At 36.9% G+C, this 19,309-nt stretch overlaps 1 protein-coding gene across 14 annotated transcripts in view; it reads right to left on the bottom strand.

Annotated features, from left to right (window-relative positions):
* DOP1A (DOP1 leucine zipper like protein A) overlaps positions 1 to 19,309 on the bottom strand; it is a 101,778-nt gene that overhangs the window by 82,268 nt on the left and 201 nt on the right. The gene's annotated exons all lie outside the window — the stretch shown is intronic.

Genomic DNA, 19,309 nt, shown 5'->3' with positions numbered 1-19,309 from the left:
TCTTTTATTCACTCTTCAGACTACTTGAAATGCCTATGGGACTGTCCCTCCAGGAAAAAAAACTCGTATAAAAATCACCCATAATGTGCTTTAACCAAAGCCAAAGGTCACTTCTGTAGCCCCTCATTTTATTCAACTCAGCAGTATTCAATACTTTGTTCTTGGCTTCCAGGACTCTTCCCTCTCAAGGTTTGTTATCTCTTAGCCTCTCTTCTTCAGTTTATGTTGGCTTCTCTTTTCTATTCAATTTTAAATGCTGAGGTACAGTTGACCCTTGAAAAACATGCATTTGAGTTGCATGGGTCCGTTTCTTCGTGGATTTTCTTCCACTTCTACCACCTACCCAAGACAGCAAGACCAACCTCTCTTCTTTCTCCTCCTCTTCCTCTGCCTAGTCACAGTGAAGACAATGAGGTTCATGAAGATCTTTGTGATGATCCACTTCCACTTAATGAATAGTACATATATTTTCTCTTATGATTTTCTTACTATTTTCTTTTCTCTAGCTTATTTCATTATAAGAATACAGCATATTATACATATAACCTACAAAATGTGTTAATCAACTGTTTATGTTACCAGTAAGGCTTCCAGTCTATAGCAGGCTATTAGTAAAGTTTTTGGGGAGTCAAAAATTATATGTGGATGTTCGATTCATGGGTAAGCCTTACTTCAAGGTTCAATCAGGAACCCTCCTCTCTTCTCTCCCTTTAGGTTATCTCCTCTAGTCCTATAGCTCCGATAGCATCTGTTAACTGATGTGTCCTAAATCTATACCTGCCACTTTTCCTCTTCTATTATTCTAACCAGTTATAGCCCACTCCAGCACACCACTGATTCCTGCTTCTATTTTTGAGTCTGCATAATTCATCCTCCACAGAGAAGCCAGAGACACATTATGCCATTCCTTTGCTTAAAACCTGTCAATGGCCAGGTGCGGTGGCTCACACCTGTAGTCCCAGCACTTTGGGAGGCTGAGGTGGGTGGATCATTTGAGGTCAGGAGTTCGAGACCAGCCTGGCCAACATGGTGAAACCCTGCCTCTACTAAAAATATAAAAATTAGCAGGGTGTGGTGGTGGACGCCTGTAGTCCCAGCTACTCAGGAGGCTGAGGCAGGAGAATCACTTGAACCTGGGAAGTGGAGGTTGCAGTGAGCCGAGATTGCGCCACTGCACTCCAGGCTGGGCAATAGAGCAAGACTCTGTCTCAAAATAAAAAAAAATAAAAAAAATAAAAAAATAAAAAAATAAAAAATAAAATAAAATAAAATAAAATAAAATACCGCAAAAAACCCATCAATGGTTTTCCTCAAAGCTTGTCCTGTCACCTTCTAGTCTTAATTATTCTCTAATGATAAGACCTCTTCTGATGCAACAGAAACAGCAACATCTTAGCTATACCCTAAATACAAATATTCTAATACAAAGCTTAGAATAATATCCAAACTCAAATACACCAATTTTTTTTTGCATTGTAGGCATTTTGTTCTTGCTATTCTCTACATTTAAAATCTCTTAGGTCAATTCTATGTGACAGATTTCTTCTCATCCTCCAGTAATATCAAACCCTACCAAAAGTTCTTTCTGATCAGTCTAAGTAGCCTGCCTGGGGCCAAACTCTTACCACGTACCCTATAACATCACATTATTTCCTTGCTAGCATTTGTTACAGTTTGAAATTTTCCTATTTATTTGCTTGTTTCCTGTCTATCATCTCTCAATGGGATGCAAATACCATGAAGTCAATAGCCTTATCTTACTTGTTCATACCTGCATCGGCAGTCCCATAATAGTGGCTGATAAACAGTAGGGCCTCAAACATAATCTCAATAAATGAATTAATCTATCAACGACAATATAGTTAAACGATTTTAGTTTGTTTTCTCTGAGAAAAGCTTTGCAGAAAAAAAATAAAAAGCAGAACTACAGTTCTATTTCTTAACTAGTATAGTCACACTTGACCTTACTCTCCTCAAATACAGAATACATTCACATGGCTATTAAGTGCTTTAAAAAACAGATTACCTAAGAACATCTATAAAAATGCGCTATATCCAGTTACACTTTAAAAAAATTGGCTCAGTTTAATCTGTATTAAACATAACTATCTAAATGTGAAGGAAGTCATTCCAGCCCTGTGAAAGGAGATTAAAAAAATCCTATTTAGGCTGGGTGCAGCGGCTCATGCCTGTAATCCCAGCACTTTGGGAGGCCAAGGCAGGCAGATCACTTGAGGCCAGGAGTTCGAGACCAGCCTGGCCAACATGGTGAAACCATCTCTACTAAAAAAAAAAAAAAAAAATACAAAAATTAGCCAGGTGCGGTGGTGTGTGCCTGTAATCCCAGCCTCTTGGGTGGCTGAGGCGCAAGAATCACTTGAACCCAGGAGGCAGAGGCTGCAGTGAGCCAAAATGGCGCCACTGTACTCCAGCCTGGGCTACAGAGCGAGACTCTGTCTCAAAAAAAAAAAAAAACTACTTAGGTATGATACTCCCAGACGTCGAAGTCAAATCTTTTCAAATTAGTTAGCTGCAAATCTCAAGCTGGAGAAAAATTTGGAAAAAGTTTTATTATACTTTATGTACTTATTTACAGTCATGCATTGCTTGATGGGAATATGTTCTGAGATGTGTTGTTGGGTGATTTATTGTGTGAACATTCATAGAACATGCTTAAACAGACATAATGGTAAACCCTACTACACATCCTGGCTATATGGTATAACCTATTGCTCCTAGGCTGCAAACCTGTACAGCATGTTATATATTGAATACTGTAGGCAACTGTAACACAACAGTATTTGTGTACCTAAAAATAGAAAAGTACAGTAAAATACAGTATTAAAACCTTATGGGACCACTGTTACATAGGTGGGCCATCATTGACTGAAATGTTATATGGCATATGACTATTTATATTTTCACTTTAGGTCTCAGAAAAGCTATAAGAATAAAAACCTAAGACACAAGAGGTTTAAAAGCCCATAGATCTGCCAAGGTGACAGTGAAGCTGATTTAACTTTACAATTTCTTTTTTTACCAAGTAAATATATACAAAATTATATATGTTATTAAAAATTGTCTCTGAATGCTATAAAATCAGATTCTCATTTCAAATTCTGTGATTTCTAGTACACATAGCAATATGAAAATATTAATTTTAGAAAATACAAAACATAAGCACCATTTATAACTTGAAATGAGCCATTAGCAGGTAGGTAGGATTCTACTTTAAGCATCAAATGGTAAACAGCCATAATAATAAACACTTAAACACACACCCTTGAGTTACAAAGGATCATCCTGTCTCCAAAGCATAGTAGCCAAATAAACATTGTCCACATATTACTCAAGATAATAATCACAGTTGATACTGACTTACAAATTACTCTGTGCCAGGCACTATGCTAAGCCCTTTCATGTGAATTATCTCATATATCTTCACAATACATCCATGAGGTAGATATACACATGAATCCATGTTCATATAAGGCAATTAGTGTTCAAGGTGCCACAGAGAATAAAAAGAAGAACCAGGAAGAACTCTGGCAGACTGACTCCTGGAATTGGCCCTTAATCAGTATCTTTCTGAATTTTTTTTTTTTTTTTAACCACAGGTCTTAATTCTCCTGCATGACATATTCTACCTCTCCTCTCTCATTAATTTTTTTTCAAAAAACTTTTCTGGCTATATAGATTTCTTTTTTAGAGAATGTACTTAAAAAAAAACTATAATAATGTAAATACATATGTTATTCTTCCTAGACCTTGAATGAAGCACAGGGACCAAAGCTCAACTCAAAATACCCCAAGTGGTTCACCACTCAATACTGATAGTGTTTAAAACATAAGACAAAAATCATCATAATTCTGATACAGAAGTTTTTATTTTTGGTTGTTATCTATAAAAGAGTGGGTTTTTGGTCGGGCATGGTGGCTCATGCCTGTAATCCGAGCACTTCAGGAGGCTGAGGCGGGTGGGTCACCTGAGGTCAGGAGTTTGAGACCAGCCTGGCCAACATGGTGAAACCCCATCTCTAATAAAAATACAAAAATTAGCTGGGCATGGTGGCAGGCACCTGTAATCCCAGCTACTCGGGAGGCTGAGGCAGAAGAATTGCTTGAACCCAGGAGGCGGAGGTTGCAGTGAGTGGAGACTGTACCACTGCACTCCAGCCTGGGTGACAGAGCAAAACTCGGTCTCAAAAAAAAAAAAAAAGTGGGTTTTAAAAAAAGACATGTAGCTTATTTTAAATTGACAGATAAAACTGTATTATGTACAATATAATGTTTTGAAGTATATACACACTGTGTAATGGTTAAATGTAGCTAATTAACAAATGCATTGCCTCAAATAGTTGTCATTTTTGTGGTGAGAACACCTACTACTCTTTGCATTTTTCAAGAATATATCATCATTAACCATAGTCACCATGCTGTACAACAGATTTCTTGAAATTATTCCTCCTAACTATATATCCTTTGACCAACATTCTTCCATCCTGTCATTTTCTCAAACCACCCCAGCCACTGGTAAGCACCATTCTATTCTCTACTTCTGTGGGATATACTTTTTAGGTTTTACATATTGGGTGAGATCATGCAGCATTTATCTTTCTGTGCTTTGCTTATTTCACTTAACACAGTGTCCTCTAGGTTCATCCATGTTATTGCAAAGAACAGAATTTTGCTTTTTGATAGGTGAATAGCATTCCATCATGCATATAAACCATATTTTCTTTGCCCCTTCATCTGCTGATGGACCCCTAGGCTGATTCCATATCTTGGCTATGTGAATACTGCTGTTTATGTGCACTTATCTCTTTGACATACTGATTTCATTTCCTTTGGATATATACTCAGTAGTGGGATTACAGAATCATATGGTAGTTCTATTTTTTTTTCATTTTTCGAGGACCTTCCATACTGTTTTCCATAATGGCTATACTAATTTACATTCCCACCAACAGTGTGTTCCCTTTTCTCCACGTCCTCTCTAACACTTACCTTTTGTCTTTTTGATAATAGCAATTCTAACAGGATTGAGATGATATCTCATTGTAGTTTTGATTTGCAGTTACCTCATGATTAGTGACATTGAGCCTTTTTTCATATACCTGTTGGCCATTTATGTCTTCCTTTGGGAAATGTCTACTCAGGTCTTTTGCACATTTTAAAATCAAGTTGTTTACTTGCTATTGAGTTCCTTATATATTTTAGATATTAACCCCTTATCAGATGTATGGTGTGCAAATATTTTCTCCCATCCTGTAAGTAGGTTGTCTCTTTACTCTGCTGATTGTTTCCTTTGCTGTGCAGAAGCTTTTTAATTTCATATAACCCCATTTGTCTGTTTTTGCTTTTGTTGCCTGTGCTTTTAAGATCATAGATACAAAATCATGGTGCAGATCAATGTCACATAGCTTTTCTTGTTTTCTCCTAGTAGTTTCATAGTTTCAGGTCCTACTTTTTTTTTTAACCCAAGTTGATTTTTGTATATGGTGAGAGATTAGGGTCTAATTTTGTTCTGCAGTTTATCCAGTTTTCCCAACACGATTTACTGAAGAGAATGTCCTTGCCCCATTGTGTATTACTGTCGCCTTTGTCAAAAACCAGTTGGTTGTAGGGCTGGGCATGGTGGCTCACACCTGTAAACCCAGCACTTTGGGAGGCTGAGGTGGGTGGATCACTTGAGGCCAGAAGTTGGAGACCAGCCTGGCCAACATGGTGAAACCTTGTCTCTATTAAAAATACAAAAATTAGCCGGGCATGGTGGTACATACCTGTAATCCCAGCTACTCAGGAGGATCACTTGAACCTGGAGGCAGAGGCCACAGTGAGGTGAGATCGCACCACTGCACCCCAGCCTGGGCAACAGAGCGAGACTCTGTCTCAAAAAACAAACCAACAAACAAACAGTTGTTTGTAAATGTGTGGAATTATTTCTGGGCTCTCTATTCTGTTCCATTAGTCAGTGTGTCTGTTCTTATGCCAGTTCCATGTTATTTTGGTTACAATAGCTTTGTAGTATATTATGAAGTCAGGTAGTATATTATGAAGTCAGGTAGTATAACACCTCCAGCTTTGTTTTTTGCTCAAGATGGCTTTGGTTATTTGGGGTCTTTTGTGGTTCCACATGAATTTTAGGAGTTTCTTTTTTCTATTTCTGTGAAGAATGTCATTGGTCTTTTGATAAGAATTGTATTGAATCTGTAGATTGTTTTGGGTGATACAGACATTATAAAACAGGGATTTTAATTCAATAAATGGCCATGGTGAACCTATATACAAAGGGAACCATATACAGAACACAGAGGACAACAATCTATTCCTCCCTAGAAAATAATTCCTAAGAGGTAAAAATGCTCTGAAGTGGGATGAAATACTACAGAGGTACTGCAGGTTGGGTTACACATCCAAAAACAGTATTACAGATGTGGCTGTCCCCAAATTTAGGATGTGCAGGGCTGATGACAGGATTTTTGTTGGATTAGGTGTATGCTTTAGTGCACAAATTCTATTATTAAGCACCTAAGGGATGCTTTATAGGACCTACTAAAGACAGGTTTTTTCTCTTGGCAAAGGGAGATATAATTCCTGAGGGTTATTAGTTATGAGGGGACAAAACGATAGTTCAGAAAACAAATATATCAAAGAAGTTTCCCTTATTTTGATGAAACCTGTGAACATCACTGATAGTTTAATATTCTGGTTTAGTCATATATCATTGTATTAACCATATCTATAGAAAGAAGTAGTTGTGTGGATAATGTAAAACAGAATTCCAAACAACTAAATTTTGCTTTTAGGATGTATCTGCTTTTTTCAAACATATCTTTCTAATGTTTTGTTTTTCCTAACATTAAAATGTTTGATTTCCCTGTGTATACATTGATTGGGTAGGGGGAAATGAAACAAACATTTTAGATGGCAAGGGAAAAAAATCAGCCTAAGAGTAAATATCAGAATAGCACACTTAAAGAACATCTAAATTATCTAGATTGACCACATTCTGTTTTGCTTTTATTAATAGTTTGGAAGAAGAAAGAAAACATGGCTTATTTTTTATATACAGCAGAAGGTAAGACATGAGAATAATGATAAAAATGAATGCATTGCTATTCAGAATGATTAGAGAGGTGAAACACAAGATGAGGAATAACTAACTGTTAACTATCTCATCGTGTATTTTTTTCCAGCTTACCTGAAACATCAATTTTCATCAGAAAGTACCTTCCTCAAAGTATCTTTATTTGTAGCTATCATTCTTCATTTAATGACTGACAATGATTTTGCTTAAACTTTTACATATGCTAAAACATACTACTAGAAATAAAGTGAAATAAGCAAAAATAATTTTTACAGCATAATTAAACCCATATTAAGTTAATCAAATCACTATTTGCAAAATAAAATCTAACCAATATATTTAAAAATTAGTAATTTAACAATGTTTTCAGCATTTAAAAAATAAATAGTATGCTATTAACTTACTATAGAGTTGGATTTTCAAATAAACACTGGTTTTTACATAAGTTAACATAACAATGCCGTACTATACATACTAGCCAAACATTTTTCTATATTTCCTAGTGTGTTCCAATTTAACTGAATATCTGTAAACAAATTTTAATCACAGCCAGTAGAAAAAAAATTTTTCCCATTAAAAAAAATCCCATGGAATTTTAATGTTTTTCTTTGCACATTTTATTAAGACTGTTCCAAAAGTAAAATCATAAGAAAAAGCACACATGCAAAAAATTCACTGAGATGCAAATTCAGTCATGCCTATGTATTTAAAAGATAAGATCAAAAGATTACACAGGAAGTCACCAACACTTTAACTGAATACTTTTATTTAAAGATGCTTTTTAAAAAAAGAGTTCACACTGGACACAGACCATACATGTATCTGTGCACATCAGTTTCCAAAATCTATGAAAGAATGGTGACAGAAAGTAGCCTTGCACAAGGGTTAACTCCCTTGATGGACAAAGTAAAGAAAACTAGAATTAATTTTGAGGATATTCAAGATACTTTACAGAGAAAAATGGGGTACAGCCTACAGCAGACCTTCCCCCAGCTCCTAAAACCCTTCAATGTTCATCCCCTCTCATGTTTTAAGGTTAAGATGATAACAAAACAACAATATTAATAATGCTCATTATGAAAGAACAAAATAACTTTGCTGAGGTGTTAATTCTGTAAGAGAGAATTAACTCTAGATATTTTTGTAGATTCTGAAGCACGTAATAGAATGAGAACCAAAATAAGGTATTGCTTAATTATTGTAAAAAATCTCTACAAAACATAGGCACCCTCCAAAATACTGATAAACCATAAACTGTTACTATACCTCTCCTCACTTTCCGTTTCACAGTAACTCTGTTGTCAGAATATCACTCCAACACAAGAAATGCTGTAAAGTCTGTCAAGCACTGCTATTATTTTCTGAATTTCCTTTTTTTCCTTCATTACTGTCAACAGCACCATCATCTTCCTAATTACACAAGTTTGTACTTGTGCGATTTCATTTTGGAGCAGTTTAATAAAGTCTACAAATGTGCATTTTTCAGAATGGTCCTTAATTCATGCCTATTTTATACCTGGACTATGTCAACAACCTATTTTCACTACCTTTACCTTCTCCAAGAGCCAATTAATTTTACACAGGAAAAAAGCAGGTGGAGCACATTCCTTGCTGGAAGCTCAGAAAAGTACATTTGATAATCCCTGGAAAGCTCTTTAGCTCAGTGTTAACTTAGCATATAAGAAGTGCTCTTATTACTGCTATAATTGTGATATTCATTTTCTTAGACATGAAATCCAAGCTGTTAGTCAATAATTAAAGTCTTCATAAAATAGACCCATTCCTTCAATCTTATTCACACTTCTGTCCCAGCTAAGCAAAACCTAGGCAATTGTCCACTGTTCAAGACTTGCTCCCTCCCATCTCAGTACCTTTACATACGCTATTAATTTTGTGGATACAATTTAATTTTCTATTAAATTATACTCAAGCTCAAAATGCTATGCCTCTGCATGATACCTTGTGATTCAACCCCTCTGACCTAATTTTTAAATCAGTATCTTTTTCAATATTCAGAATAAGCTTGTCCAACCCACAGCCCAGAACAGTTTTGAATGTGGCCCAAGAAATTCATAAACTTTCTTAAAACATTAAGAGATTTATGCATGGACCTTTTTAGCTTATCAGCTATAGTTAAGCGTTAGTGTATTTTATGTGTGGCCCGAGACAATTCTTCTTCCAATGTGGCTCAGGGAGGCCAAAAGTTTGGACACCCCTGATTTAGAAACATGGCTTACATGACAGTATAAAATGTAAAAAATGTACATATGCTTCATGTTTCTAAAAGTTTAAAGTCCTTTTTATTTTTTTGAGACAAGGTCTCATTCTATCACCCAGCCTGGAATGCAGTGGCACAATCATGGCTCACTGATGTCTCTAACTCCTGGGTTCAAGCAATCCTCTTGCCTTAGCTTCCTGAGTAGCCAGGATTACAGGTGGGTGCCAACATGCCTAGCTAATTTAAAAAAAAAAATTTTTTTTTTTGTAGACAGGGTCTTACTTTCTTGCCCAGGTTGGTCTTGAACTTGTGGCCTCAAATGATCCTCCTGCCCTGGCCTCCCAAAGTGCTAGGATTACAGGCATGAGCCACTGTGCCCAGCCTATAGTCCTTTTCTAATTTTTTTTAAAGCATATAACATTTACCATCTTTTTTTTAAGGGGTCTTATTATGTTGCCCAGGCTGGTTTTAAACAACTGGGCTCAAGCAATCCTCTGGCCTTGGCCTCCTGAAGTGTTGGGATTACAGGAATGAGCCACTGAGCCTGGCCAAAATTTACCATATTAACCCGAGTGTACAGTTCAGTAGTGTTAAGTACATTCACGTTGTTGTACAACCAATCTCCAGAACTTTTCATCTTGCAAACTGCAACTCTATACCCATTAAACAACAATTCTATTTTCTGTTTTTATGAATTTGACTACTTTAGATACCTCACGTAAGGGGAACCATATTGTATGGCTCTTTTTATTATAACTGGCTTATTTCACTCAGCATAATGTCCTCAAGATTCATCCATGTTGTAGCATGTGTCAGAATTTCCTTTTTTAAGGCTCAGTAATATTTCATTCTATGTAGGTACTGTATTTTGCTTATCCATTAATCCATAGATGCAGAATTAGGTTGTTTCTACCTCTTGATTATCACGAATAGTGCTGCTATTTAATAGAAAATTAAATCAACACAGGTGTGCAAATTCCTCTTCAAGATCCTGCTTTCAACTCTTTTGGATATATCCAAAAGCAGGATTGCTGAATTTAGAGAGTAATTTTTTAAACTTTTTTTGAGGAATGGCCATACTGTGTTCCACAGGGACTGAACCATTTTACATTCCTACCAACAGTGCCCAACAAGTTTCTAATTTCCCTACATCCTTGCCAACACTTTTTTTTTTTTTTTTTTAATAGTAGCCATCCTAATGGGTGTAAGGTTAGGTATATCTTTGTGGTTTTGATTTGCATTTATCTAATGATTAGTGATCTTCAACATTTTTTTTTTCTTTTGAGATGGAGTCTTGCTCTGCCTCCAAGCTGGAGTGCAGTGGCACGATCTTGGCTCAACTGCAACCTCCACCTCCCGGGTCCAAGCGATTCCCTTGCCTCAGCCTCCTGAATAGCTGGGACTACAGGCGTGCACCACCACGCCTGGCTAATTTTTTGTATTTTAGTAGAGATGGGGTTTCACCATGTTGGCCAGGATGGTCTCAATCTCCTGACCTCATGATCCGCCTCATGATCCGCCCATGACCTCATGGCCTCCCAAAGTGCTGGGATTACAGGCGTGAGCCACCACACCCGGCCTCAATATCTTTTCATATATTTGTTGGCCATTTATATATCATCTTTGGAAAAATGTCTATTTAAGTCCTTGGCCCATTTTAAAATTCAGTTATTTTGTTGTTATTGAACTGTAAGAGTAGCTCTTTCTTTATATATTCTGGGTATTAGCCTCTTATCAAACACATGATTTATGAATATTTTCTCCCTTTCCATAGTTTGCTTTTTCACTCTCTTGTATTCTCTGATGCACAGAAAGTTTTAAGATTAATACAATCCTATTTTTTATTTTTGCTTTTATTGTCTGTGCTTTTGCTGTCATATCCAAGAAATTGCCACTCAATGTCATAAAGCTTTTCTCCTATGTTTTCTTCTAGGAGCTTTATAGTTTTAGGTCTTATCTTTAGGTCTTTAATTCATTTTGTGTTAATCTTTGTGTATGGTATAAGATATACAACTTCATTTTTTCACATGGGGATATCAGTTTTTCCCAACACTATCTGGTGAAGAGGCTGTCCTTTCCTGACTGAGTCGTCTTGGCACCCTTGTCAAACACTGTTGGACCATATAAACTAGTGTTTATTTTGGGACTCTCCATTCAATTTCATTGATCTAAATGTCTGTCTTTTGCCAGTACCACACTATTTTGATTACTATAGCTTTGTAATAATTTTTAAATGCATTTTTTGAGAGCCACTCTTTTATTCCATTTGAAACACTAAATCCTAACTTGACCTGACAACTACCTACTTATCCTTCAGGTCTCAGATTTTATCCCTTTAGGGAAGCCTTACAGGACCATTCCACCATTCCTCTAACACTCACATATACACCTCCTTCCTGTGAACTCCCACTACACGCTATACTTCCTCTATCATAGAACTTACCTTGCTTTATTGTAATTGAACTGTGACTCCAGGGGTGGTAATCGCTATAACAGAGAGACCTCATCTGTCATTTTAGCTTTCAAATCCCCAGCTCCTAAAAAGTGCCTCACCCACGGTAAACAGTCAATAAACATTATAAAAATTGAATGACAACAGAATACTCTCAGTTGGTAAAAATAATGAATTAAGTCTATACATTGATTTTTAAAGTGCTAAGATATATTAACTAAAAGAAGCAAGGCACAGAATAGTGTTTATAATATGCTATCATTTATATTAAAAGAGGGAAAATACGTATTAATTTGCATATGTACAATACATATCTGAAAGAACACACAACGAAACTAAACATTACTTCCTAGGAGACAGGTGGTAACTGGATGGATAAGGGCCCAGGAAAGGGAGTCTTTTCATCATACAGATGTTCCTTGACTTATGGCTTATATCCACACAAACTCATCCTAAGTTGAAAATACCGTAAGTTGAAATGTATTTAACATTTCATTTAGCATTGCTGGGCTCAATCCTCCGGCCTTGGCCTTCCAAAGTGTTGGGATTATAGAAATGAGCTACTGAGCCTGGCCAAAATTTACTATCTTAACCATTGAGTGTACAGTTCAGTAGTGTTAAGTACATTCACGTAGATTCACTATTATTTACATCATTGCTTAGCCTAGCCTACCTTAAATGTGCTCAGAACACCTATATTAGCCAATAGTTGGGCAAAAATCACCCAATGTAAAGCATATTTTATAATAAAGTGTTGAATAGCTCATGTAATTTATTAAATACTATACTGGAAGGAGAAATCAAAATGGTTGTATGGATACTAAAGGTCCAGTTTTTATTGGATGTGTATCATTTTTGCACCAGTGCAAAGTTGAAAAATCATAAAGTCAAACTACCATGATTTGGGGACTATCTGTATACTTTCTTGTACTTTTAAAATCATGTGAATTATGCCCCATTTATGGTAATAAAGAGTGAATGAATAATGTCCCTAAAGAACATGAAATAGCAACTCTGTAAAATGTGGCGTTTCCTCCTTTCATCTCATAATAAATAACAAAAAATAAATAAATAAATAAAATCTGTATCTTAAGTGCTACATCTCAACTCAGAATCATACCCCCATCCCAAAGGACCATGGAGACTAAGAATTTGTCAAAGTGCTTGATTTGTTTGGTACATTAATTTTCAAGTGGCATTTTAAGTTAATCTTTGAATATTCTTTCCAAAATCATAATGAGCTGTGTATATACTGCATACTGAGTAAATAGGTACTGTTTACGATTTAGATACATGTTCACATAATGGCTTCTAACATGGGTTTCAATGATCCTCACTTCCTGATATTCATGCTCTTGCGCAATTGCTTACCACACAGAATTACTGCTGGCTTGTGAGAATAATCAATAGAACACTGCAGAAGTAAAAGGCCATAACAGACACTGTAGCTCCCCCTTTGATGTCTCTAGAATCACTCATTCTAGGGCAAGTTGGCCTCTATGTCATAAGGACACTCAAAGCATACCTGTGAAGAGGCCCATGTGGGAAGGAACTACGTCTTTCCTCTAAAAGCCAGAAACAACTTGCCTTGCCAGTCATGAGTGAGCCACTTTGAAAGTGAGTTCTCCAACTGCAATCAGACTGCAACCTCATAAGAAACTCAAGCCAGAACTCAAGCCAAATAACTTCCCTATCCCTTCTGACAAAAATTGTGTGAGATACTGTTTTAAATCACTACATTTTGAGATAATTTGTCATGTAGCAATAGATAACTAAACAACAGTTTATTCCCAAATAATATTTTCCTATTTTCAACCACAATCTCTGTAACTTAAAACATAATGAAAGTTATCAGATTACATAAAACTAATTGGCAGCCTCAAGTTATGGAATCAGGTAGGTTTGGGGAACAGTGCTTTGAGGACAGCCTTCCAAAAAATGTCAGAGGCCATATTTTGTTTCTGGAACCCCTCATTCAGGCTCAAAAGTGAACTGCTGGCCAGGTGCGTTGGCTCATACCTGTAATTCCAGCACTTTGGGAGGCCGAGGTGGGTGGATCACCTGAGGTCAGGAGACAGAAACCAGCCTGGCCAACATGGTGAAACCCTGTATCTATTTAAAAAATACAATAAAAATTAGCCAGGCATGGTGGCACATGCCCGTAGTCCCAGCTACCTGGAAGGCTGATGCAGGAGAATTGCTTGAACCCAGGAGGTGGAGGTTGCAGTGAGCCGAGATCATGCCACTGCACTACAGCCTGGGCAAAAGAGTGAGAGTCTGTCTCAAAAAAAAAAAAAAAAAAGGAAAAAAAAGTGAGCTGCTAATTGGTGGTAATGCTGTATATAATATGGAAGTCATTCAAACACATATTTCTTCCAAAATGTCAGAGACTAACTTTAAAGCAAGTACTGTACTATGTTCTATTTTTTCACAGGCCAGCAGGAGAAAAACCTCTCCAGGAAATTTTTAAACTGTTAAGCATGTATGGAAAAGCCACTGTGCCAGCTGCATCATGCTGAACAGAAGCAAAAAGCATAATCAGTGCTCTGCGATGGCATTTGGGGTATATAAAAAAAATTCTAGCTATGAAGAATATTTGATAAAAATAACACATATTCTAAAGGTTTCAGGTAGCTGATACTTTATAGTACCTTTTCATAATATAATAGCACAAGCAAAAGCAACTGAAAAATGTAGGGCTATTTACCTGTATAATTCAAAGGACTAAGATTGCAGTGTTTTTATGATTTTCTGATTATAGTCAGCTGTCACTTCTAAATAACGACAATTTACCTATATTGCTTCTATACTGCTTCCTTATTTTACTGTAGAGAAGCAGGAAGGAAACCACTTGTTTGTGAAATAAAGGCCATGCATCCAAGATGGCTCTTTACTTACTCCCAATTTTTTAGATTGTATCCCAGAACCTTAGATTAACAGGAATCTCACTCCAGCCTGGACTACAGAGCCCCGTCTCAAAAACAAAAACAAAACCAAAACCCAGGAATCTGACCTCTTGGTGAGTAGCAAATGACTGTGTGTACCGATAAACTTATCACCACTCAGGTTAATTTTTTATTTTGAAACAGTTAACACCAAACGAAAGGGTCTATTTACTGAAGCTCTTTGCTCATGAACACAAAATAACAGCAAACATTAGGCTCATAATATGGATATATGCCTATAAGTAACTACAGAAACTTTAAATACAAGATGTATTTTATTTTACAAAATAAGAGCAGGGAATTTATTTTCAAGTCTGTTCATACGAAACTCCTTCCACAGGAGAGTAGAAGGTGTCATCTCAGGAGGAAAAAGTCTAGAAATGTCTTTGGCAGGATTAAAATATAAAAATATAGCTATATAAAACTTAAGTGATGAGAGAAAAAACTGAAGGAGATAGGAGATTATTTTAACTTTATTACCTCATCTACTCATACAGGAGCTTTGCCAAATAAACATTATATTAACATTTCATCACTCCTGAATCAACAGTCATCACTTTGCCATATGACAGGTTCCCACTTGTTTTCAGATTTAGATTTTAGATTCAAATGTTTATCTTAAGGCTAATGTACCCTAGTAGGATGTAACATCAGTAACATTCAGAACGTTTTTGAAAAAATAAAAACATATCTGATTCAAGAATATTATCTTTGTACCATTTTTTAAAGTAACTTTTTTTACTATATTTTTTAAGGTAACTGTAGTACACTTTTTAATTTACAATTAAGGCTTTGTTTCTCAATTATTGCACAGATAAAATTCTAAGGAATTTTCAAGCACTGATTAACTTAGTATCTACAAAAATTGAGGCCACCAAATGGAGAGACATGGGATGATTTTATCAGATCTGAGGGCAGAGCTAAGTGACACTGAATTAAATGAGGAGGGGCCAGACACAGTGGCTCATGCCTGTAATCCCAGCATTTTGAGAGGCAGAGGTGAGGCGGATAACCTGAGGTCAGGAGTTTGAGACCAGCCTGACCAACATGCGAAACCCTGTCTCTACTAAAAATACAAAAATTAGCCCAGGGTGATGGTGGGTGCCTGTAATCCCAGCTAGTCAGGATGCTGAGGCAGGAGAATAGCTTGAAACCGGGAGGCAGAGGTTGCAGTGAGCTGAGATCACTCCACTACACTCCAGCCTGAGTGACAGAGTGAGACTCCATTTCAAAGAAAAAGGAGGTTATTTCCTCTTCATTCTCTTTCAGTTCCTCTGACTGCATCAGGAAGAAATTCTCAGTTTGGTGCCAAGATGTTAACACCACTGAAATTCTTGCCAATCTCACTTTTAAACAAAGGGCAAGTTTTAGGCTTAGAGCCTCCTGCAGGCAATCGTTTCTAGCTAGAAATTAAGAGCACTTTGATTTTCATTATTTTTACGTATACGTCCACCTTCTGTTTATGGCAAGTGCCACCTGCTTTTTACTCATAGTTATTCCAAGTTTCCTTTAAAATATTACTTTAATAATCACATTGATATAAAGAAATAATAAGTAAACAGGAAGTACGCCAAACAGGAAGATATGGCCAAAATTTTGAAAATGATATCACAACGACTGAAGTTTAGGAAATATTACATTAATCCATTTGGTTAACAAATAAGTGCCTGCTATACGTTCGCCACTGGGTTAGCCACCACAAAGAACGGAGAAGAATGATTTAAAAAAAATGTGAATAGGAAAGTCAGAAGAAGAGGAAATTAATTCAAAATAGGGTAATCAAAAAAAGGTTCACAGGGTGGCATTTGAGCTAGGTCTTAAAGGTATAATTTAGACACTCAGTAACAGGAGAACATTCTCAGAGAGTAAAAGTATAACAATATGTGCCTGAGTGGTGGCATCTTCCAAATCTTGATTATGGTGGTAGTTACACGGGTGCATATATATCTACTAAAACTTACTGAAATGTACACTTAAATGAAAGTACATCAGTGTATATAAATTTTTCCTTAATAAATTTGATACTATATCATTGACCAATGCAATGAAAGGTCATTGAGATTTCAGGCTTGGATAGCTTGGAGAGGAGGAAGTAAATACAATAAAGGAGAAAGGGAAACCGCCAGTTAAAGACAAGGGGATCATATTTTCATATAATTCTCAATAAAAACTGTTAGCTATTACACAAAAAATATTAGCTTTACATTTCTACTTAATAGTTTTATTCCAGGGAGATAATTTACCTGAATTAATGTTTATCTATTAAAATTACATGTTCTATTCCCACCTCTCCTATCCGCAAGCAAAATTGTGCATTAACAGCATTCACCCTAAGAAACTAACAAAGAATGAACAGAATATCCACACTGGTGGTGTACTAGTGACACTTAACAGACTTTAGCAAAACAGTTTAAGATTGTGTCCAGCACACATCGTGTTTGTAAAGCAATTTAGAAATCACTGTCTCAGAATTTGTGTTTTAGCCTTTAGCTCTTTTCCATAATACAAGCTCTTAAAATAGGTAGTTATTACACAATAAGCACATTTTGGGTGGCTTCTACCATAATTTCATTTTAGGAATTCATGACTATAAAGAGAAATCATCATAGCAAAAGTGATGCCATTATCAACAAGTCTTCATTTGTTGGAACTTTAAAATGCCATTTTGAATAAAATCAATAACTACACTCCACCATCAAATTCAAAACATGAATTATGGTTTAAAAAAAGTCAAAAAACTAGAAAGAATAAGATAAGTCTTCTGCCAATAATTAAAGCATTAAGACTCATGGGAACTTAAGTGTATCATTAATATTTTACTAAGAAAAATATAATTTTTTTTATACAAGTGAGTTGCCACTAGATCTTCATGCTCCAAAAAGTTTAAAATGACAGCCAAAAAATAAGCCCAATGCATGGACTTTTACAGTTGAAGAGGACTCAGCTTAAGTACAGCAGTTTTTAAATTTATATTCTATGTAATTATATTCTAAGAGTTGTTAACCAATTGGCCATGAGAAAACAGATCAGGTAAATTTGGGAATGCTAGGATAACCTTCTGGAGATTTACATGTATCAGCATAACAGTAAAGGTTTTGAAGAGTCCTGCCTTTACAAGCAAAAAAGTTAAACATAGTTTAACCTAGTGTGCTCCCAAATTATTTGCCATCGAACACTGCTTTGGGGGAAGTAAGCCTATTAAATGGCTTTAGAACACTGTTCTGGGGGAAACATCAGTTTGGAAAACCCTGGTCGAATTTCAAATTTCCTTAAACAATGACAAAACCGAAGAATGGAGGTCACACCTGGTTAGTAGCAGATTAAAGGACTTGAATCTAATCTCTTCATTCCCAGGCCAGAGCTCACTCCATTACTTTAACTACAAAATAGGACTTCTTTGAATGTATACAAACATTTAACTGACAACACTTACCTTACATTTAAGATCTGGGTTATGGTGTCACATTTTCTGGTGTATTAAATCAGGTGTTTCTAGTTCTTTCTTTCAGCACTAGGTCCCTAATAATCAAGCCCACGTGGAGATCTGCTACTGCTTAACAATTATAGAGAATGATTTAGTTATCAGTTGTGGCCGAAAGTAATCACTAAAATAAAGCATTTAGAATACTCGTGGTTTTAATTTATTCATAACTTCAGTCGGCCCACCTAAATCACTGTGTTATCTATCAGGTGGTGAGTTACTTAGCACATAATGCCGACATATGTTATTCACTGTAGACCATATTAATACCCACAAACAAAATTAAAATGTGAGAACTTATGTCTGCATAGACAATGGCCAACAACATCAAAACAGATTTCTCTCTCTCTACAGTTCAGGGCCTATTTGTCAGGCAAACAGTTTCCTACATTTTTGGTAATTATCATTTTTTTGACTGCTTTAGATGGAGTCGAAGTCATTTTCCCAATCTTTACATTTCTCAAACGCCATAGAACTCTAAGATAGTGTAAAAATGTTCAAACACAATTTACTTAGCTTACGAAAAATAGTTGTGTGCCATTCCCCGCCCCCTCAGGGTACAAGAATGGAGGAGGCCGAACAAGTGACTATTGTTATGTTGCAACTTTAAAAGGCTTGGGAATCAAAGGTGATAATTGTTAACAACTCCCGTTTGACTCTTCCGACTTCCTCTTAATAAACTTCGGTACTCCTTTCTAAGCACCCTGGAGAACATGAACCATCGCGGGCCTACGTGTCTCCTCAATGTAAAAGAACCCACCAGCCGAGAAGGCACAACGCCTCGATTCCTCCAACAAAGAGGGTACTCCGCGCGCCTCCATCGCACAGGTGCGACCTCTGCCCCAGCCTTGCGCACTGCTCCGCCCCAGCAGGGGAGGCTCGGGACCTGCCCCCGGCCCCCGGCCCCGCCTCCGGCCTCCCTCACCTGGGGCCGCCCTCGCGCCTCTGCCCGGCCCAGGCCCCGGCCCCGGCCCCAACCCTGGCCCTCCAGTCCCCGCGCAGCTCCTGACTCCCCGGAAACCAGAAGGCGGCCGACCAGCTTCGCGGCTCCTGGCGGGGCCGGAGCGGCAACACCCCCGACGCCACAGCAGTCAGACTCGCAAGGCGTCCCCGCGGCTCAGGA

Source organism: Pongo pygmaeus, chromosome 5 (genome assembly GCF_028885625.2).
Source record: "Pongo pygmaeus isolate AG05252 chromosome 5, NHGRI_mPonPyg2-v2.0_pri, whole genome shotgun sequence".
Taxonomy (NCBI): Eukaryota; Metazoa; Chordata; class Mammalia; order Primates; family Hominidae; genus Pongo; species Pongo pygmaeus.
Note: the sequence above shows the minus strand (reverse complement) of the source record. Positions and strands in the feature narration are given on the sequence as shown.